The 24062-nt window shown below is 34.1% G+C and overlaps 1 long non-coding RNA gene across 1 annotated transcript in view; it reads right to left on the reverse strand.

Moving 5' to 3' along the window:
• LOC125753419 (uncharacterized) overlaps positions 1-23377 on the reverse strand; it is a 91204-nt gene extending 67827 nt beyond the window's left edge. The window contains exon 1 of the long non-coding RNA XR_007405207.1: positions 23279-23377. This is a non-coding gene — a long non-coding RNA (uncharacterized LOC125753419). The remainder of the gene's footprint in view (positions 1-23278) is intronic.
• Between the last annotated feature and the right edge of the window lie 685 nt (positions 23378-24062).

Below are 24062 nucleotides of genomic sequence, written 5' to 3' on the forward strand. Positions count from 1 at the left end.
CCGTGGAAAGTCTATGGGCTAGGATACCGAAGTCCTAGGAAAGAATTCATGCATTTTGAAATTTTGTTTGCTTGGTTTTATCTTTTCAGTTTTATTTTGAATTAGATGTTTCTTTTTATGTAGCTAATAAATTAGAAAAAAATGTAATCCAATCCAAACCAGTCAAGTCAGGTAATCTGGAGAGGAAATGTAAAAACAAACAAACAAACAAGAAACAACTGCAATTCAATAAGTGACATCATAGAATATGACTGAAACAATGGCATAATTAAAAAAGTGAGTGGCCAAAGAGGAATAATTTTCCGTGTGTTTTCAGTACTGAACTGGTGGCATAGATAGCTGTGAGTGACCAAGAGAAAAATTTAGTTCTAATAGCAAGTAGCAAGTGTTTACATATATCTATTAGAATATTTATTTGAAATTTGGAAACAGGCGAAAGAGGTTCCTGGGTGTTGTTTTACTGTAGCATGGACTTGACTTTTTATTTAGTGGACAATTTTCATATCCATAAAGGGCAGGGCGGAAGTCAAATTGTAAGTTTTTGTGTAGTAAAGATGCAAATAATTTCTGTGCCATGCAACAGATTAAACACCAAAGATTATGGTTTATGGCTCTCTTAGATATTAACCATCTTAAAAATAATCCAATCTAGCAATTATATCCTTTTTTTGGATGAATTGTCCTTATACACCTAGCTTGTCAAATGATCTTTGAACCATTTTTTAAAAAAGATTTTATTTACTTATTCATGAGAGACAGAGAGAGAGAGAGAGAGAGAGAAATTGAGAGAGAGGGGCAGAGACACAGGCAAAGGGTGAAGCAGGCTCCACACAGGGAGCCCAATGTGGGACTCGGTCCCAGGCCCCCAGGATCAGGCCCTGGGCCGAAGGCGGCACTAAACCGCTGAGCCACCCGGGCTGCCCTCTGAACCATTTTAAGCATCTTACTAGTGGCCTAATTAATTAGCAGAATAAAATCTTTGACATGACTACATTTACATTTTACATTTGCATGAGATCACGATTTTATCTTTTTTTGGAAACTGCACTTGAATATATTCTTATAATGGAAAAGACATCGGGCTATCATTATTTTCCATTTGGATTATCAGGTGCTCTTTAGTTTTGTATTCTGCTTTACAAGTAATTTGGATGATAGTTTGATATTTAAGTTAATGTGAGAATTCTGTTTTGCTGAAATGTGTGTTATTTCCTGCTGAGAAATTGGAATCATGCTTCTTGGAATACTATTCCCATTTTTTTCATGTATTAGTTTTATGACAGGCAAAAACTAAATTTCTCTGATTTTCCTACTTTGAAGGAAAACGTTTTGTACAGTGCTATCATCAGAATTTAAAATGAATATTTTACTTTGAACATCTAAAATGTCTGAAATAGGAATGCAGCACATTCTAATAGTTAAGAATTTTTTGTGATTAGTTTTCTCTGTTGCATTTACTTATTTATTGCTCAAACGTTGCCTTTTGTTATTGTGGGGTTTGCATTTTTTAAATTTTTATTGGGAAACCTTTCTTCCGTACCTCAGATGTTTCTATTATTTATTGTCTGCTTCTCTATTACGGGGCTTATATAGTGATCTTATTTTTCCACCAATATTTTGGAAGGAGTAAACTGGCATGTTTGACTCATCCCTGCCCTTTCTCCCTCCTGGGACCCAACAGACTGCAGGAAGCAAGCCTTTTCTTGATGCTTCTTTAGAGGCAGATTCTCTGTACATTCCCCTCATTATTGGAGGAGTATGGGAGCATATCTGTGTCTAGGTTTTTAAATCAGCCTAAGTCTGGATTCAGTTAACAGATCTATTTTTGCTTTACATTCCGCTATGACTCCATGTTTATTTGCTTGTTTGTTTGTCACTCATAAAGATGATCTTTTGGTCTCTACTGCCACTCCCTTGTCTTATTTCTCAATTTTTTCAGGACATGTGTTGGGTAGGAGTTCGCTTTGTGGAGTTACCTAAGATATTCAATACTATCTGAGTTTCTTCCTTCTTCTTTAAGATTTTTTTTTTTTTTTTTTTTTTTGTTCTGTTGTTGTTGTTGCTTTCTGGTCCCCTGATACCTTCTCTCCTAACCATGTTGGAACATGGTTAGTCCATACTTGTGTAAGGCATTCATTTTTTCTTGGGACTTACCGAATCTAAAGTAATTCATGTGTTCCTTCACTGTTGTATGGTACACAATTTTATCTAGAAAGTGAACATCCTAAACTAAGTGAGTCAAGATTTATTATTCCTAATTTATATGGCCAAAACTGTCATGTCAAATTTACAATAAATTGAGTCACAAAGCAGTTAAGTGCCCAAATTAACACAACTAGAGAAATCCAGCAGGATCAGAGATAGAATCTAAGCTGTTTGACCTCAGGAACTTTTTAATTCTTAGCTGTAGTGTCTCTCAATGCATAAGATAATAGAAGTAAAGATAGGCTAGCGGCTTGCTCCTGATTCAGAAGATCTGTCTATATGACATCTAACATTTACTAATTATGAAACCTTGAGAAAATTTATCTAACATCTTTGAGCCTCAAGTTTCTCATGTGTTCAGTATAACTATTAATAACTTCCCTGCCTTCTTGCCAGACTTGTTGGAAAGGTAAAATGAAAAAAAAATATGTATTATTTATTTGATTGTTATATAGTATCTAGGTCTAGAAATAATTTGTCACACTGTGAATATGTACATGGAGGATCTTTAAAACTGTTAAATGTTAAACAACTGAGTGTGGTCATATTGTTTATAAATGCAGACCCAGAATAGATGAACACATGCCTCTTCCAAGAAAAGAAACCCTGCCCTGGCATGGCAGGCAAGTCTTTCACCTACTGGATGAGGAATATTTTATAGAAACACTCATCATGGTTGCAAGAGAGATTTCTAATGTGTTGATTGTCATCAAGCCATTTGGAGTCATCGTGATCCAGGAGAAATAGCTGAATAAAAGTAAATCATAGGAATTAAGAATTTTAAAAGATGGAAGCTGAAAACTGTTATACCATGGAAAGAGGGGAAGGGGTGGCTACAATCATATAATTTATGGAGAGATACGGAAGAACCTGGTTTCAAGGACAGAAAAACAATTTGTGCGATAGATATGAGATAGTGCTGAGAGATTCTAGGTAAAAAAAAAAAGAAAACAATAATTTATAACTACTGTCTTTAAAAGCTACATAGCTCTCTGGACATTTCTCCCAAACTGCTATGTTTTCTTCTACAGTTAATTTGCAGAAATGCTTAGAGTTCAACAACACATGTAAAAAATTATTGTCAGGGAATAAATGACCCATTTGTATTCAAACCACTGATGTTAGTAATGTGCAAAGTAAGTGAATCATACCAGCTAGTGGGAACTTGGAAACCAATTTAGCCACAAGTATTACAATATCGGGAATGCATGCTAGTTTTAAAAGTACAGAAAAGGGTATGATTCTGGCAATTAATATTCCATTGTGTTATACTACAACACCAAATCAGGTAAAAAATTAAATGAAGTCATGAGACATTTTCCTATATTTTTAGAATGTATGTCAAAATGCAATTAGACACATAATTGTACATTTTTAGATGAAAAATATTTCAAACTAATTTCTATATTGAGATAGTATTAAAATGGAGTAATAAAAATATAAGGGTAATTAACTGAAATTTTAATATTTTGCTGCTAGGTAGTAAGAAAACTTTGATCAAAAACTTTGATTATTAAAATCATGGGTTTTTGAGTCAACAGAATTGATTTTCCACTACTTCATAGTGATGGGCTCATATGTAAATTTCCCAAATCACCTATGCCTCAGTTTCTGTATCTGTAATATTAATATCAGTTACTGAGAATCACTGGTCTTCAAGACTAAATGAGAATAATGTACGGGGAACAAATAATATGATGTCTGGGTCATCATAAAACTAACTAGAGTGGTGTGTATTAATAGATGGCATGTATTCTTTTAGTTATTTCGAATGTTATTGGTATATTTTGGTATTTCTCTTCTGGGTATTTGATTGTCATAGTGAAGACCTGGTATCTCTTTACAAAAAGAAAGCAAAATAAAAACCAGATAATAATAAACCTGTTAAAGCAAATGAATCATAATAAGCTCACTTCTCCAGCATGCATGGAAAATGACTCATTTATGTTTTCATTAAATATATTTATTTATGAGACTAGAGGTAAACTGGCATTTTTCTAGGATCTACTATGTGTCAGGGACCCTATTTGGTACTTTGTTTCCAATAATATTATGAGATTTATGTTATTATCCCCATTTTATAGAAAGAAAGATAGGATATTTAATGAAGTTGGTCTCCCAGTCTATAGAGAAGGAGGATAACTGGTAGTTGTTAAAAATATGAATTCTAGGGATCCCTGGGTGGCGCAGCGGTTTGGCGCCTGCCTTTGGCCCAGGGCGCGATTCTGGAGACCCGGGATCGAATCCCACGTCGGGCTCCCGGTGCATGGAGCCTGCTTCTCCCTCTGCCTATGTCTCTGCCTCTCTCTCTCTCTCTCTCTCTCTGTGACTATCATAAATAAATAAAAATTAAAAAAATATATATGAATTCTAGAGTCGTTCCACTTGGGCTCAAATCAGGTGTAATATCATTAAAGATAATAATATATTTAGAGTCCCTGTGACAAGGTAAGCACTTAATGAACAGTAGCTATTATTATTACTGTATTCTAATAAAATATGTATAAATTTTATTGTTGAATTAGATTCACAGCCTACACCTGAAATAGCATTAAAACAACTGCCTATTCAATGTTGTTGGTGATCCAAGGGGATTTTCCATCTATAGGTAATGTTCAACAGGTAATACTCAGTGGCCTGCCTTTTTCTGACCAGGCTGGTTATAAAAGATATTGAATATCACTTGTACTTCAAACCACTTGATATCTGAATTGTTAAGTAATACTGTTATTATTGTATGGTGTTTCAAGGAGACTGATTTGGTATTTCTCTTCTGTTCTTCTCTTATGCAACCAGCTATGTTCTAGTAATAAAGAAGATATAATATGTCACGTATATGAGCATGAAGGGGAGCACAAATGAAATCATACATGAAAAAATTGACAATTTACAAAAAATATTTTTAAGAATGAAAAACAAGCCTTGCTATGAAGCTGTATAAACAAGTTACACAAAGATATAGATGAGTAATTTCTCTTTTCTCTGGTTGTGAATCAGATATTTCCAAGAGCCACCAAGACTATAGCAGCTATTGTCATCCATCTGATATTAAATAAAAGAAAAGAAAAACAAAAATATTCACTCTGATATAAAACCCTTAATGAAAAAATCATCTTAAGTAAATATATGAAAAAATATATTTGTGTATATATATATTATTATATTTTTCTAATTCTTACCTTAATGAAATGGTAATTCCATAAGGAAGCCCGCCTGTATAAACGTGATTTGAGATTTTGACATGGGGTGAAGTATAACCATGGAACTACAGAGAAATCTTCACTTAATTGAGTAAAACCCTTTGATAAAAGTCTAATGGGAAGGGAGGAGAATTCATCCAAATGAAGTTAATATGTATAATTAAATTTTACAACCATCTTTAATTTGAAAATCCCTAAATGCTTGCTAAGCAAGTGCATGTTCTTCTGTATATTTAATAGGCCATGGTTCTATAACAATTTCATATTAATTGATCCATTTGGTCTGGAGGAGAATCAATACAGGAACGTGGAAATACAGAAATGTTTTCATTTCTCAGTTATTTTAACATTATTTCTTAGTAATCTTAGCATCTCTTTGACTTAATCATTTTAACTCCAAACTTTTAAGATTTTTTTTATGTTTTTAAGCAATTCTATAGAAATACTCTCTAAAAAATAGAGTGATAGAGAAGAATCCCAGCATTTCACAGAAGTTTGTGTAATTGCATCTATATAAATATACAAACACACATGCAAACAAAGGAAATATACACTCATTTCACTTGTTTCTCATTGAAATTATATACTAATAGTATATATTAGAAATAAAAATAGTAAATAGACGTAGTCTCGTTGGCAGTATGCACTTCTTACTAAGATATTTTAATATACCCAGATCTCATTAGATTGATATTCATATTTACTCTGTTGACTGCTACACATAGGAATTCACCATCTCATTTTTATAAACCTGTTTTAGAATATAAAACATGCTGCAGAGTTAGGCCTGGGTGGCTCAGCAGTTGAGCAACTGCCTTTGCCTCGGCATAATCCCGCAGTTCAGGGATTGAGTCCCACATGGGGCTCCCTGTCTGGAGCCTGCTTCTCCCTCTGCTTCTGTCTCTGGCTCTCTCTCTCAGTGTCTCCCATGAATAAATAAATAAAATCTTAAACAAACAAACAAAAAATACTACAGAGCTATACAAGAAAAAGTCATGAAATAGTCGTTACTGTGAAAAGTTCCACAATTTTGCAAATCAAGCTTAGAACTGCTGATTGAGTTTCTTTAGTAGTCAAATAAAAGGAATTAAAAAAAAAAAAAGTAGTCAAAAAAGGGAAGCCAAGATACAAGAGATTGAGAGTTCTGGGGATGAGGATTAGTTGAGATTTTAAATAATGGCTGTTAGGTTAGGTATCATTGAGAGGGTGTGATATGAGCAAAAAATTGAAAAGATGAAGGATTTTAACCAACTGGATATACACAAGAAGAGTATTCCAAGAAGAGAAACAACCCAAATGAAGACCCTACAGTAGGTTTATGTTTTGTAATTTAGTAACACTGGGGAGCCCTTTAGTTTGTGCTGTATGAATGAGGAGAATAATAAGAAATGATGTCACAGAGACAAGGTTTCAGATGATCTATGACAGGAGTCAGTAAACAAAAACCTATGAGCTAAATCTGGCTTGTAGACTCTTTTTGTAAATAAAGTTTATTGAAACACAGGACACACCAATTTGATTACATATAGCCTACAGCCGCTTTTGTGATACAACAACGGCAGAGTTGAATAGTTGGAACAAAGATCTATAAGGCCTAAAATATTTACTCTCTGGTCCTTTATAGAAAAAGGATTGTTATTCCTGGTTCTATAGCCATTGTAAAGATTTTCATATATTTTCTGAGGAGAATGAGGAGCTTTTGGAGGGTTTTGAGCAGTGTAGTCACATAATCTGGTAATGTTTAAAAGAATTATTTTTGCTTCCGCTCTGGAAATAAAATGGAGAGGGAAAGGGTAGAAAGAGACACTCAAAGAGCTAATGGAGAAATCTAGGTAAGAGATTATGGTGGCTCAAACAGTGTGGTAGTTGTGGAAGTCCTAAAAAGAAGGCTTAAGTTACCTTGAGCAGTCTTTAAGGACAGTGATGGTTAGGGCTCAAAAGGAAATGAGGAACGTGTTAACATTTTGCAACAGAAACTAACACACCTCTCTGGTTATAATACTACTATGCTATCCTGAGGCCACCTGGTAGGCCAGCATCAATCATAGATATTATATAGCATTAATACAAGTTTTTCATTTTAATGAAAATTTACTTGAAATTTATTATGAAATATATCAACTGCACCAAAGAATATCTAAAACACACATACACATAAACTGAATTTTGATTTTATATAAATATATGGGTACCATACTCTGCATCACACATCCCTTTCTCTCCACACATAGAACCATTATCTTGTATTGGGCAAGTATTTTAATTTATGTAAATACAAATAAATGTACATTGTTTAGCTTTATCTGTATTTTTTTAAAATTAAGATAGAATTATGCTCATTTTACACTCTTCATTTGTTTGACAGCTCTTATTTATTGTGTTTCTGTAAGTCTTGCTAGATAAATTCCTACTTGGTTTACTAAAATGTGTGAGTCAGATATCTGACTCAAGATATCAGTGAATGAATGAATATAGAAGTCAAAGTGATGAAATTAGCATTGTCCTGTTATTTCTTTTTATATCAATTTTGATATAGATTTATATGTATATATATTCATTAGGAATATTTAAGAAATATAAGAAAGCCTACATATTGCTAAAAGAAATAATTTCCTTTATGGTCATTTAAATTATTACCACAAGAATTTATAAAGACTTTATCAACATATAAAGCTCTATAAAGTATATCATATTTAAAAAAGCAATCAAACTTTTTTCTTTTGAAATGTACTTGACTACTTCTTAGGATACGTTTGGCCTTCATAAGAATCATGAAAAATCATTGATTCTTCATAAGAATCAAAATGTCCTTGAATCTTGACATAGTCCACATCTCAGGCTGTATTTTTTCAAGATAAGAAACTCTGTCAGCTTACCCTTTTTAACAACTGATATTTTGACAGACTTGAGATTTGCAGTTGAATCTACTACAACACTTTAATGATCTAACATAAATTGTTATGATATATCATTATGATAAGATAAAAACAAGAAACGATCTCATTAAATTATGAAGCATTTTATGACGTGTCATTAAGTGGTACTCAGGTGGCTGAATTCAGTCTAGCTGTCAAGATGTGCATATCCTACTAATAGATAATAGATATGGATATGGATAAACCATAGAATAGGATTCAATAGGAGCTGTCTGTGAGCATCAGAAAAACTAAAATAGATAAGTACTAATAAGATGTATCTAGGAATTTCTTGTAGTAGAATAATGTAACAGCCAACGAAAAGAATAATATACACTACAATCTGACTTATACTAGATTTATTATTTGATACATTAATGGATTTGCAAAAACCATTTCAGAAAAAGGCATAAATTTTGAAGAGGTAAGGTAAGAAGTGAATGCAATAGACAAACCATGTTTTGCCAAATTTGGGGCAGAATTAAATATTCTTATTCATGGCCATTCTTATTCATGGCTTATTCATGGCTCAAGTGTTTTATTTCCCAAAGGTTAAAAAGGAAAATAACTTCTTACAATTTTCCTTCAGTCACTGTTTAATTTTAATCTTATGTTGGAATCTCTTTGCACACAAGTAGCCATCTCTTATGAGGTTATAAAAATCAAGTGCGTGAAGATAAAATACTAGCTCTGAACGTTAAAGAGTAAAATATTTAAGAAAAATGCATTCACACCTACATCATAAGTTGTCTTTTGATACTAAATTCTAAAGGAGCAAATAACATCCATAGGTAGTGGGCTTCTTGCCTCTAGGTATATTTCAACGAAGTGGAGTCCTTCAAACTGGATATATCTATAAATTCAAACACTTGACTTTGTTAACTTTCACCCCAGCCATCTTAGAATTCACCTTAAATAAGGACACATATATCAGAACTTTATCAGAAAACTATTCTACCATAATAAGACATATCACTTGAAAGCTTTCCAAAATGGTAATTAGTGAAGAGAAGACACATAAAACTGTCTGGGTGGAAGAGTTATTGGCACTGATGCTCCTTGTCAAAATGTGAATGCTATTTATCTGCAGACATTAATTATGTATGGCTTTTTTCAAGTAGGTTAATAGATAATTTTCATTGGCTGTCTCTTGTAACAGAGCTCAAGAACCATCATAATGAATGGGCCACCAGGTCTGAGAGTATTTGCATTTCAGATGGGACAAGGTTACCTTAAAATCTTAACAGTATGGCAAATTTGACCCTTGACATGAAGTTATTCTCAGTGGATATATTTTGCAAATATACTTCTGGTTCTATCAGTACAACAGCTCTATAATATATTAGGCTCTAGTAGAACACCCTTTTTTGATATTTTAACTATTCTATGTTCAAAGGACCTAATAATCCCCCATGCATTATTTGTTAAATTGGTCGTTTCAGTCAAATGGCAAGCGTTCCATGTTTGAAAAGTGATTTTTAGATTCATATAGATTTTTAAAAGAAAATGCATTTGTAATTATTATAACTTTATAAATTAACGCTTTTTAGAGGGGCATTACAGAAGGTAAATAAGAGAGGTGTATGTATGAGATGACAATGTCTAATTGCCAAAACATTTGAATTATAGTTAGGTCCTTTTAAAACACTGTGTGGCTTAATATTATTACAAAGATAACCATAAGATTACTAAAATGAGCTTTCGCCCTGGCCCATTATCATTTTCACCAAATTGGCTATCACTTTAAATGTATCACTCAATCAGATGAATTTTATTTAAGTAAAATGGAGGTTATATTTGAGTACTATACACACACACACTTTGCATAATATTAATACTTGTGTCTCAAATACAAGTTCAGATGTTGGAATTAAAAATACTTAGAAAATTAATTTTTCAGAGTGGCTTCCAAGTGTTATCTCTCTCTTTTCTCTCTCTCTCTCTCTCTCCCCTCTCTATTTCTCTTGGAGGGAAGTGATCTGAATATTGTCCTTTGATAGCTATTATTCAGTGTGTCTAATTATGCAAGCAGCTGCAAGGTATGGATATTATACAATACTGATTATGTATGACTGAGCATTATTTTTTAAATTGAGAGGCAGTGACCTAAAGAACACATCATTACCCAGTTAAACATCTTATATGTTAGTCTTCATAATAGAACTATGTCAAAAATACAAATATTGCATTAAAAAAGGACCTCCCTAGGTTCTGTAAATGGATACATCCTAAAAAGAATTCTGATTCCCTTAAGCATATTTAGACTACAGCTATTTTTTAAAGTCACCTGTTGTAGAGTCTGAGGCCAACATAAAATTTATAGTTGCTGGAACAGAAAGGAAATGAGAAAACAAAAATATCTATCTCTACGTAGATGTACATATTGTGAACATATAACAACTCAAATTTCTCTTGTGTTGCTATGTTTTTATAGAGATCATTATATATTTGCAAAGCCTAAAGGTTTCCATGGAGTGAAATTGTACAGTATCAAGTTGTTTTAGAATATTTTATAAGATTCCAATTCCATCACAAAAATTTCTATTAATGTGAAGGATTCTTTTCATCAGAACAATTTTTTTCTTTATCAATTCCCACTTCAGTAAAAATTTTTAAAAACTTTTAAGGAATATCAAATTCTTTTATCCTCCTCAGAAGCATTCTTTATTTATTTCGTTGCAAAAATTCTATGTGCTCAAAATAATAAATTAAAAAATCCAGAAATATAAATAAAGATGAGCACAAACTAATAATGCTTCTTTCGGTGCACTCCTTGCGTTTCCCATTCTTTATTCTGAAGTTAGCAATGTTGACAGTATGGCATGTATCCTTCCATTATTTGCTCATGCTAATATCAATATACTTGGAGAAACATTGCTTGTTTTGGTTTAAAAATAGGATTTCACTATGAACATTGAGTCATTTTTAAATATGAATTTATCATAAATATCTTTCTAGATTCATATAAAAAATCTAATTATTTGCACAGCTGCATAATACTTGATAGAATTTATATTGCAAGTTGTTCATCTGTTGATGGACATACAAATTGTTTCCCATTTTATGTTATTATCAATAATATAAATACTCATATATCTGCTTTTTTTCTTTTTCTTTACACACTGATGCTTTTATTTCAACTGCTTTTTATTTTATTTAAGATCAATTTGTAGAGGCAAAGTTGCTATGTTATGTAAACTGCCCAGATAAGGACAATGACCTTCTAAAGACTTTGGTAACTCATTGCCAGCCCAGCAGTATACCTGAAGGCTCTCCTCCTTAATGCATTCTCTGCAACAGTGGTCTTCCCAACTTTTGATAGACTAGGATAGAAGTTTTTAAAATATTTTACATTTATTGGAATTTTTCCAAGCACCAGTGATTCTATCTTTTAATGCATTTATTGTTTTGAGATCTAGCAGAAACCAGTAGTTAAGACTATGGATTTTTCAAGACTGCTTCTTTGAATCCTGGTGCCTCTAGTTAGAAGTAGGTGACCACGAGCAAGTGACTTAAGGTCTCTATAACTCAGTTTCTTACTGTGTAAACGGAATGACAACTTTTCCATCTCAGAACAGTGGTGCCTGGACACATCTTTGCTCTCTCTCACACTTCATGTCTGATGATGGCTACAACTGACTTCCAGCAGGGCGCAGATCCACCAACAGATTTTTGTCCACAGAACCACAGAAGCAGTAATTCTACTTTAAACTTTTTTTCATGAACTTTCCTTCATGGTTATGCTTTGGATTTCTCTGTAAGCTATGGATAAGGAGAAAAGAGCCTTTAACATCTGGGAATTGGCCCGGAACTCACAGCAAGGTCTTGGTATTCTCCTCTTTAACATTAATATTTCATAAACATCAACATTAGAGAAGGTCACTGTGGGGCGCCTGGGTGGCTCAGCGGTTGTGCATCTGCCTTTGGCTCAGGGCGTGATCCCAGTCTGGGAATCGAGTCCCACATCAGGCTCCCTGTGAGGCGCCTGCTTCTCCCTCTGCCTATGTCTCTGTGTCTCTCATGAATAAATAAAATCTTAAAAAAAAAAAGTCACTGTGACTCTGGTGGATCAAAACAAACACAAGACCACTCCTTAATCACGTTTGAACGGAAAACAAGAACATCGTCCTAACTACAAAAATAATCAAATGTCCCTTAATACTGGCTAATATGAGTGATTGTTGCCTCTTTGCCAATCATAGTTTTTACCACTGGACTAGTTTTCCCTTTTTCTCAAAAAGATTTAGTAAGATACAAATCATTGGATTCTCCCTATTTTCAGAGTAAATACCTATTTGCATAACACTGACTAACACAAAGCTAAATCTTACAGTAATTCACTTTTTTTTTAATTTTTTTTTATTTATTTATGATAGAGAGAGAGAGAGAGAGAGAATGAGAGGCAGAGACATAGGCAGAGGGAGAAGCAGGCTCCATGCACCGGGAGCCCGACGTGGGATTCGATCCCGGGTCACCAGGATCGCGCCCTGGGCCAAAGGCAGGCGCCAAACCGCTGCGCCAACCAGGGATCCCAGTAATTCACTTTTAATACCCTCTTGCTAGGGCACCCCCTTGGTGTGCAATAAGTAAAATAGCTAACTTGTGCAGCAACAGTTATTTTCCTGGTAGTCTTGGCTGGAGGGCAAATTGTTAACTCACACTAGCACTTCAGATAAACTGAGAAGCGATTTAGCAACTCCTATGATTCTCAGAATCCCTCTTGTATAACTTTCCCAACTCCTTCCACTACTCTGAAGGCCAAATTTTTATAATATTATCTGCCTTGCTAAACTCTGACTAATGCACTCTTAATAGTATACATTTCTCAGACCAATATTTTTCTCAATTCTATCAAATTCTCTATCTATGCTTTCTTATTAAATTACTTGATTCTGTATTGATATATTATGTAAGTGTTTGGAATCATCTGAAATATTCTTGGAGTAATGTGTATTTGAAATGAATTTTTTTCCCCTCATGTGGCAGCCCTTTAAATTGACACCAACATATTTTTAACTAAGTTATTCTGTCAATGTGGAATCATATCAATCACCCATATGATTTACTTTATTCTGATTTATGTCTCTATTCTGGTGCATTTGGCAGGTCAAACTGAAGATTTTGTGATAGAGACCCTTGACTTCATTATATTTCCATAATGGGGAGATCAAAGGAGATCAGGTTTAATGTGGCATGATATGCCGGTGCATGAGCATGCTTTAGCTGTAGAAAGAGCTTAGTTCAAACTTTGCTTATGCTACTTCCCAGCAATGGGAGATTATGGGCAAGTTAGTTAAGCTTTTGCAGTCCAGTTTTCCCATTTATAAAATGGAAGGAGTATATGAATTGCATTGTTTTTGTCATTGAAATAAGTACATATTGTCTAGTACAGTATCTGACACATAGTAGGCATACCAACCAATAAAAAATAATTTGTTCAGTTACCTATATGTTTATTCAACAAAAATTAGTGAGTGGCTTCTCTATACATCATATCAAATGCAAGAAGGAAATAGAAATGACGAAAAAGAGGAATCCCCACCTCTGAAGAGTTGACATTATGGTGAGAAAAGCAGATGAAAACATTTATCAAAAAGAGAAAGGAAAAGAAGTAGGGGTGGAAGAAGAGGAAGGATAATAAATTTAACTCAGGGTGGTTTTATTTATTTCCAATGTAAATGTTGTCGAATACTAATATTTTACTTTATTTATTTTGGATTCATGTATAATTAACATACAGTGTTATATTAGTTTCAGGTCTACAGTATAATGATTTAACAATCCCATACTCAATGCTCATCAAAATAAGTTTACTCTTAATCTCCTTTATCTATTTTACCCATCCTTCTACCCATCTCCCTGTGGGTAATCACCAGTTTGTTCTGTATATTTAAGAGTCTGGTTTTTTTATTTGCCTCTTTTTTTTTGTTTGTTTGTTTGTTCTGATTCTCAAATTCTACATATGAGTGAAATCATATGGTATTTGTCTTTCTCTGACTCATTTCACTTAGGATTATACTCTCTAGATCCATCCACGTTGTTATAATGAAAAGATTTAAATTTTTATGGCTAAATAATACTCCATTTTATGTCTGCATGTGTACCACATCTTCCTTATCCATTTATCTCTGGATGTACACTTGGATTGCTTCCATATGTCAGCTGTAGTAAATATGCTGCAGTAAACATAGAAGTGCACGTATCTATTTGAATTAGTGGTTTTGTTTATTGTGGGTAAATGCCCAGTAGTGGGATTACTTAATCATATGGTATTTTTATTTTTAATCTTTTGAGGACCCTCCAAACTTTCCACAGTGGCTGTACCACCTTGCATTCCAACCAACAGCGCAGGAGGGTTCCTTTGTCTCCACATCCATAGCAACACATTATTTATTGTGGGTGTTGTTTTTTTTTTTTTTCCATTCTGACAGATGTAAAGTGAAATTTCACTGTGGTTTTGATTTGCATTTCCATGATGATTAGAGATGTTAAGCATATTTTCGTGTGTCCATCAGCCATGTGTATGTCTTACTTGGAATAAGTATTTCTGTTCTTATTTTCCACCCAATTTTTAATTAGATTGTTTTTTGGGTATTGAATTGTATGAATCCTATATATATTTTGGATATTAACTCCTTATTGAATATATTATTTGCAAATACCTTTCCCCATTCAGTATGTTGTCTTGTTTCGTTGACAGTCTCCTTTGTTATGTAAAAGCTTTCCAGTTTGGTATAGTCTCAATAGTCTAATTTTGCTTTTGTTTCCCTTGACTGAGCAGACATATCTAGAAAAATATTTCTACAGTTAACGTCAAAGAGATTACTGCCTGTGTTCTCTTTTACAGTTTTATGGTTTCAGGTCTCATATTAAGTCTTTAATCCATTTTGAATTTATTTTTGTGTACGGGGTAAGAAAGTGATCCAGTTTCATTCTTTTGCATGTAGCCATCCAGTTTTTCCAACATTATTTGTTGAAGAGACTCTTCCACATTGTATATTCTTGCCTCCTTTGTTGTAGATTAATTGGCCATAAAATCATGGGTTCATTTCTGGATTCTTTATCCTGTTCAGTTTCTCTCTATGTCTGTTTTTGTGCTAGTACCATACTGTTTTGATTACTATAGCTTTGTGGTATGTCTTGAAATCTGTGATTGTAATACCTCCAGCTTCATTCTCCTTTTGCAAGATTGCTTTGGCTTTTGGGGTCTTTTTGTGTGTATTTACATGCAAATTTTAGCATTATTTGTTCTAGTTTGTTAAGAAATTTGATAGGGATTGCATTAAATCCATAGATTGCCTTGGGTAGTATGGGCATTTTAATAATATTAAACATGTGACTTTCCTCAATATCTTATAAATTCATGTTTATCAGATTTAGGGAAAAAATAGACCTTCATTTACTTTTGTAGTTTGTCTTGCCAATTTTCAAATTATTAACACCATCATTTTTCTTTGGCTTTTGCTAATTTTTGTAAGTATTACTACTTCTGACTAAATGATTTTATTTGCTAAATATTGGAAAATTTAGGATATAACTAGAGCCAAAGTTATAGAAAACATAAAATTAAGATTGTTACAGAAAATATGGATATCTGTATCCAATGCTGTTTCATAAGTAAATAATCTATTTTCATAAATGAGATATAGATGTAATATATTCTTCTTTAGCCATTAACAATAACATTTTGAGTGGCTTTATGATAACAGAGATATTTTGACTTCTTCCTATTTTTTTCTATATCTTTTTTCAAACTTAGTATCTATATTCGCCTGTGATTCATATTAAATTTTCCAAGGACAGAGTTTATGTACTATATGTGCAGACACAGAATTTGAAATACCAAGGCTCACAAACACAAAAAGCAGAAATAATGGTCTTATTTATGCTTCACTGATGTTGCTCAGATTGAAATTGTCTTTTTAAGTGAATCTTTTTCATATGAATATTTAGTTAAAAAATCAGTTTAGATTCAGAACATTCATAGGATTCTGCAAAGCATCATCTCCTGTGGTTAATTGCATATATATTCTATTTCGGTGCATTTGGGAAATCATTATTGTAGGCACATTTGATAAATCATAAAGATGATTTTTTAATGAAAGCTAACTGAACAGGATGTTGCTCTTATTTTAAAAGTTATATTCAACATCTCCCTGAAGTACAGATTTTATTAATTCATAACTGAATCATAGAGCAATAAGACAAAAATTATAAGAGCCTGCAGACACTAATGCATTTGTTTTTGAAAAATTGAACTCAGACAGTTGACACCTTAGATGTCTTCTCCCCATAACTGGAGCTGCTTTCAGGTATACTAGAGTTATATTTTAAGAAGGAGCTCCTAGGACAGTCTTCCAAACTGCTTTTTAATATTTCGCAGAACTAAAAAATTTTCCTCTTTTTCAAATGTCCATCCCTTTGGACAAGAGTTTCAAAGAAGAATGCCTGTGGCTGAGATGGTACATGGAGATGTAATAGTTCTGTGTTGAATTTTACTGCTGCACTCCGATCTGCCTTACAGGCTGGGGAATAGGTGGTACTCTCTCTAGAGATACAGGATCACTGCTGTTGTATGACTAATTGGCCTGATACTGTGTTTTGTTCTTATTGAATCAGTACTGGCAAATTATTACACTGTTTACACACTTCAGTTTTAACAGGAATGTAAAAGGAGGTATTTATGACTTGAAATGTATTCAATATATAGATTTATGTTAATGCTAATTTTTATACAAATAAAACCTTCATCATCCCCATGCAGTAGCAACATGATAGAGATAACTAGTTTATGAAACTGTCTCAGGAGAGAAGTTATATATCATGGTAATAGGGTCTGATGCACTTTGCTTGTCCAATCATATGATCTCTTTTGTTTCTCCTTTTACCTACTCAAATTATACTCTGTAAAATTGTTAATAATAATAACCAGAATTTATTGTATTTCTACACTTTATGTATTTTATATAGCATAGAGCTCACAACTTTCTCTTATATAAAATCATCCCCATTTTATATAGATGAGACTCCAGAGGCACAGATGAGTCAAAGCCACCAAGCAAGTGAAAGACTTGGATGGTAACCAAGATCTAATCCCAAAGTACAAATTTTTTATTATACTACATTGACTTTTTAGACTGTGTTTTATTCATTCCGTTTCTGGTGTGTATTGGCCTCATATGGATAGATACACTTTAGCCCAAATTCTGAATCACTAAACCATAGTAACAGTCCAGAAGGATAGTGGCTTATGACAGTCTTTTGCCTACACAACACAGGTGGTTTTCTATCTTTGTTAGTCAAACTGTGGTCACTTTAGAATTTTATTACTGATATGTCCTAAGCATATTTGGATAGTTTTTGACACTGGCTTGTTTTGGACTTATTTACAGGAAGGATCAGGATATTTGGAATAAAAATTCATACTAAGGGATAGAGAGTGTGTAAAATACCAGTTCATGGACAATTGACTTGGGCTAGAGTGCAAGGCAGTTCTGTCATTCATCTTATACTCTTTTCCCCTAATGCATATGTGGGGAAACACACACACATATATAAAATATATACATATATTTTAAGATTTTGTTTCTTAATAATCCCATACCCAACATGGGGCTCAAACCTACAACCCTGAGATCAAGAGTCACATGCTCTACTGACTCAGCCATCAGGTGCCCCTCCCTAGCACACATTTGACTAAGCCCTAGAAAGAAGGGGCTGCAAATATAAAGCAAAACCAAAACAAACAGAAAACCCTGCTTCATCAGGCTTCTTCTGGGGCAAACAGGTGCTAGTGTTGATAGATATAGCAGTTTTGACAGGCATTCTTTGATAGTCAGTTATGGAGATTAGAGAGGGACAGAGAACCTTGAACAGGGTTCGACCACCTGAAATCATTACAAAAAGGCAAAGAAATAAAGACAGGAAGCATCAACTATAACAAGTGAGGTGAGAGGTGGTGATTCTGGACAACTGTAACTCTCTTGAAGTTGAAAATGAGTTTTACAAGACAATATCCCCAACATTGGGAATAGACCAGAGAAAAGACGTGGCAACTGTTTTCCATAACCACATTTTCCCCCAAGCTTGTATGATGTAAAAGCAAAGATATCTGATGTATAGAGCTTGATAATCAAATGGGACTTTCTAAAAATTAATTTATTAATTAATTATTATTAATTAATTTATTTATTTATGAGAGTACAAGCAGAGGGGAGGGACAGAAGAAGAAGAACAAACACTGCTGAGCAGGGAGCTGACATAGGGCTCGATCCCAGAACCCTGAGATCATGACCTGAGCCAAAGGCAGACACTTAACCGACTGAGCCACCCATGCACCACATCAGATGGGAATTTAGAAAGCTTATGTTTCAACTGTCTAATCATATACAGAAGAGAACTGAATTTTTGAGTGGTGAGGTAACTTACCTAAGAACCCCCAGCTAGTTATTAGCAGACTGAGGAAGAAGCAAGATCTTAAAAAAAAAAAAAAAAAAAAAAAAGTAGCAGCAGCAAGACCTTATACTCCAGTCCCTTTGTTCATCTGTGTCTTATCTTTAGAGCTCAACTATATATTTTTTGAGTATTTAGAGCTTACTGTTGCAGAGCACAGAGTTCTGAGTCAGATAGATTTGGGTTTCATCCAAGTCCTTTTTCTGTAAAGTGTATGGCTCTGGGCAAATTATAAAATCTCTCTGTGCCTCAGTTTCTTCATTTGAGAATATCTTAATAATGACAGTATAAGCTTCAAATGGTTGTTTTAAGCATTCATTAATGATATAAGATATAAGAATAGGGCCTAACTTTATAAATACTCAAAGAGTACTTGCTTTATTGATTTATATCGTTTCAGAAGTTAATTCCAAAGTATTTTTCTCCAGATGTCAACATATGCTCATGTAGTTTTTTTTTTTTTAAGATTTTATTTATGTATTCATGGGAGACTCAGAAAGAGAGAGGCAGAGACACAGGCACAGGGAGAAGCAGGCTCCATGAAGGGAGCTCCATGTGGGACTCGATCCTAGAAATCCAGGATCACTCCCTGAGCTGAAAGCATACACCCAACCGCTGAGCAACCCAGGCATCCCTCTCATGTAGTTTTAAAGAAAGTTTATATGTGTACCTGGATGGCTCAATCTGTTAGTTAAGTGGCTGCCTTTGGCTCAGGTCATGATCTGGGAGTCCTATCCAGCCCCATGTCAAGCTCCCTGCTCAGTGCAGAGTCTCCTTCTCCCTCTCCCTCTGCCCATTCCAGACCCTGCTTGTGCTCTCTTTCTGTCTCTCAAATAAATAAATAAAATCTTTGAAAATAAATAAGAAATTTTGGAAATAGGCATTTTCACTTTCTATGTTAAGAAAAAATCCAATACATATAATACTGATTAATTTCATTGTAAACATTCACAAGTCTTCTGTTGTGAAGCTTACATTTCAAAAAACTACCCACTAGGATTAAATCTTTACAATATTGCCCTGTGAAATGTCCTGATTTCACTTTAATAGTGAACTGATGGATACATTAGAGAGCCAAGTACCTTAAAAATGTGGATTTATAAAGTAATAAACTATCCCTTTATCAAAGATCCAGGAATATGAATGTCTACAATTACCAGAACTCTGTTACAAAATGACATTATTTTGCTTTTTGAACAATGAAATGATTTTAAGGAATTTGCAGAACTCTAAGAAGAAAGCTTAATTTTCAAATTTTATTTTAATGCTTAGAAAGCATGGTTTTATAAAAAATATGGTTATTACTATTTATGGAACACAGTAGATGGTATTGAAAGGGAAGCTCTATATTCTAAAATGCCAGTCAACTTACCTCCCATATATTGTTTAGAATGTCTGAGGCAACTTTTGTTAGATGCTGTTACTGATTTGTATTTTACAAATAAAGGAACAAAGGCTTAGGTCAGTTGCTCAAGATGAGATCAGTTAATCTGTTAATTCGTGGAGAATCCAGAACACAGATTTATCTAAAGAATCTAAAACCATGCTCAATTCATGATGTCAAACTGTGTACTCATGGTGATAATCTTACTACGGATACAGTATTGATAAAGTATGATTTTTGTTATGATGTGTAGGTGGTTATTTATACTGAATAAATTTTAGCAAACACAAATACTGATTTATATATGGTTGAATACTGTATTAGAAACACAAATTTCAAAATCTGAGTAAACAAATTTCAATTGAGATTGTGTCTGTTTTGAGAATAAATCTTGCCTAATTTTTAAAAGAGTTAGTAGTATCTTAAGCATGGAAAAAGAAAGTAAGGGAACATAAAACTCAGTAATATACTTCGTAGTGTCTGAGGCGAAAGAGAAAATGGCTAATTTTGCTCGCACTCCTTATTCCGAAGAAGCACAACTCAGCAGAAAAGAAAAATAAAAGGATAAGTAAAGAAAACAAAATCTTCGACCTTTAAGGGAACTTAACTTGCAGGTTCTGTGTATAAGACATGCTAAACACTACAATAGATGATACCTATAACATTATATGACCTTCTCTTAGGTCAACCAATTATAAGCCTTAAGACAAAATGTTAAATCCTAGTTCAGTGAAAGTGTTTCTATGAACAGAATAATAGAGTCCAGTTACCTGGCTTGCTGTCTGTCTGCCCTCCTAGAAAGGTAGAATTTTAGAGAACCTATAGAAATAAATGGTTGTAATGTCCCTTAGGTCAACCCTTTGAAATATCAGTTGTCAAGCTTTGACAGCTGCCATATGAGACCAAATTTCAAGTTGAGAACTCTGACAAGTAAGTGAAAGGTGTTCTGAGTTTTGATTGAAAGGAATCCTCATGCTCTAGAGACCTGGGATATAGGTTGCAAAGTTCATATTTTGAAATGAAAATCAAGCGATATGACTGAACCCAATCACTGTGTATTATTACTTCATGCAATACTATTTATAGTTAAATGAAAGAGTCATAAAATGATAAAAATCATTTATGAAGTCAAATCATGATTATGATTTCTCAAATCAAAAATGATAAAATCATTTTTATCAAGTCAGATCATTCATTTGTTTTAGGAATATCAAATTTAGGATTGCTGGTAAGAGACCTGTTTTTATCATTTCTCTCCATTTTCACCAATTTGAAAAACAGTCTTCTTTATGTGTTAGCATGCACTTATTTTTGAATGTTTGTACCACCCTAAGATTTTCATATCTAATTCATAATGTAAATTTATTATAAAAACACTTTAGAAATCAAGTACTTATTTTTAAAATGTAATTTTGACTTTCTAGAGCCAGAATCTTCATGTTCCATATCATGTTTGGTGATATCAGGGACATTTAGTCATTCTATCATTGTGTTCAATACCTATCCTTTGTCCAATTATTTTTTATAACACTTTCTTCATAGGTTTTATAGTGTGCCTGATAGAATTTAAGCACCATTATAAACCTTGATAGGTTGTTCTCAGGGCTCTCTGCCTAATTGTGATCTCCCTTCAACTCTCCCTCATTTTGGAAATGCATATATTGATCAATTCAACTGAAATTCTCTAGCTAGTGAGGTGAGAACCTCATATTCAATGATGAAATGACAATCTGAGGTGCAGTGACACTTTTGCTGCAAAACTAGAGCTTATGAACACTACCAATTACAACTGGAGAGTCATTGACTGTAAAAGAGAGATGGTTACAGTCTTTAGTTTTGACGTGCATCTCTATTCACGCAACTGGTTAGAACTGATGGTAATCAATTCAAATCACTTAATATTTGAGGATCTGCTACTAGGCAATGTGAAGGATAGAAAAGTCTGTCTCTCACTTTTTCCATTGACTTTATCCATTCATGCCACAAATATTTATTAAGCCACCCCTGTATGCCAACTACTACTGTTCTTCGTAGAAGATATCCAGCAGTGAAACAAAATGACAAAGAGAAAGCAATGAACAAAATATATAAAGATGCGTTAGTTACAACCTTCTCTGGAGAGGAAAGAGAAAATATGTACAGATTAGACAGTATAGACAAGAAATTTCTGAAAACAAAACAAAACAAAAAAATTTCTGAAAACAAGGCCAAGAACTTGTTAATAGCCAACATTCATTGAAAGTTAAAAGCAAAATTGCAATTGATCTTTTGAGTCTTGTCCTAGTCTCTAAAATACTGAAAACATCTTCTTAACCTAATAATCAGAAATATTCTCTGGATAGAATGAAGAAAAAAAAACACCATCAGGCCCAAAGTGATCATTTTCATTTCCTGATTACATAGTCCACAGTATTTAGGGTTATTTTAAACCACTTGAAACAGAGTTTTCAAATGATGCATTTAGACAAGAACTAATCTATCAATAACCATTTGGAACATTTCCCTCATCTGGACAAATATTTCACAACGAATACTGGTTTAAATTGAAACTGTTAGAATAAAGAACTCACACCCCCCCCAAAAAAATGGTACCTCTGAAAATTCTCCAGTACCTTATATATTTTGACTTCTGCCTTTATTTCCAGAACTATTGATTAGGATCACTTAGCAGTGCATGCACGTGTCTGTTTCTACCACTTGAGGGCACTGCCAGAGGATGAGGGATGAGGGTGGGACAGTTTACCCTTTGTCTCTCAGGGCGCTGAGCCCCATGCCTGACATTGTGCAAATGTGCATCAGAAAATGCTGAAGCAGTTGAATTTTAATCCTAATAAAACCTCTAGGTCTTGAGACTGCACAGTGTCACATTCAGAAGAAACAAAAAGATGACTCTAAAAACATTCAAAGTAACAAGTTTCTCTCCCCAAATCTCTCCTACCAAGGGAGGTGGTGAAAAGCCACTTTGAGTGCTCTCAGGCTCTTGCTTCCCTACCAAAATCCCTCTCATGCTAGCAGCAGTGTATTCTCTGCCTGTCTCCCTTCCTTTTTTTCCCCCCAGCTTGCAAATTCCCAAAAGTATCTGCAGGGTTCAAGGTGTTGCTATTTCTTCCCTTTTCACTCACCTTTATAGATTTCTCTCCCTGTTTCCCTTCACAGCCTCTACACCATTCTGACACCTTTTCTACATTGCCACTATTCTCACCCCCTCCAGTCCCGCAAAGCCAGATTCTGGTAATGCTGTCCCAGCAACAAAAACCCTCCTTCTCTTAGGCAGCTGGAGAGCAAATGATGGGAAATGCTCAAAATCGTTTTTTGTTTCTTTGTTTGACTCTTACTTGTGTTTATTCATCTCTGTCACAAGCAAAAGACCTGTGAGTTGAAAATGTCTGCCTGTTAAAAATCTTTGAGAATAAAGAAGCAAAGGCATTTAGGAAACACAGTGGTTTTCCAACAACTGCAAATTTGTGTGCAGGGCGGAGCAGAGCCAGATGTATTCCTTCCACCACACTGCCATAGGCCAAAGGTTCTGGAGTTGCCAGTTACACAAGACAACGAAGAGTCACAGAGACACGCCAGCCACTGTTTAGGTCGGCTCCTCAAATTCTGTTTAGTACTTAGAAGAGACTAAAGCCAACATAGAACTAGTAGGATGCAACAAACTTAATAATTAAAAATGTTTCTCAAGGGATGAGCAGGTCTGATCCCCATATTTTCAGCCTCCTCCCTTTAGCCAAGCAGCAGATACCCTGTTTCCCTCAAAGACCAAGGCCTCCGATGGCATTGTGGCTACCACCTCTTACATCTTCAAAATTTTTAATTTGCCACTTATCCTGTCTCATACACTGCCTATGTCCTGTCCTCCACTGAATTCTTCCCATCAATACATGTTTTAACATTTCCCACCTT

The sequence above is a fragment of the Canis lupus genome, chromosome 23, assembly GCF_003254725.2.
Source record: "Canis lupus dingo isolate Sandy chromosome 23, ASM325472v2, whole genome shotgun sequence".
Taxonomy (NCBI): Eukaryota; Metazoa; Chordata; class Mammalia; order Carnivora; family Canidae; genus Canis; species Canis lupus.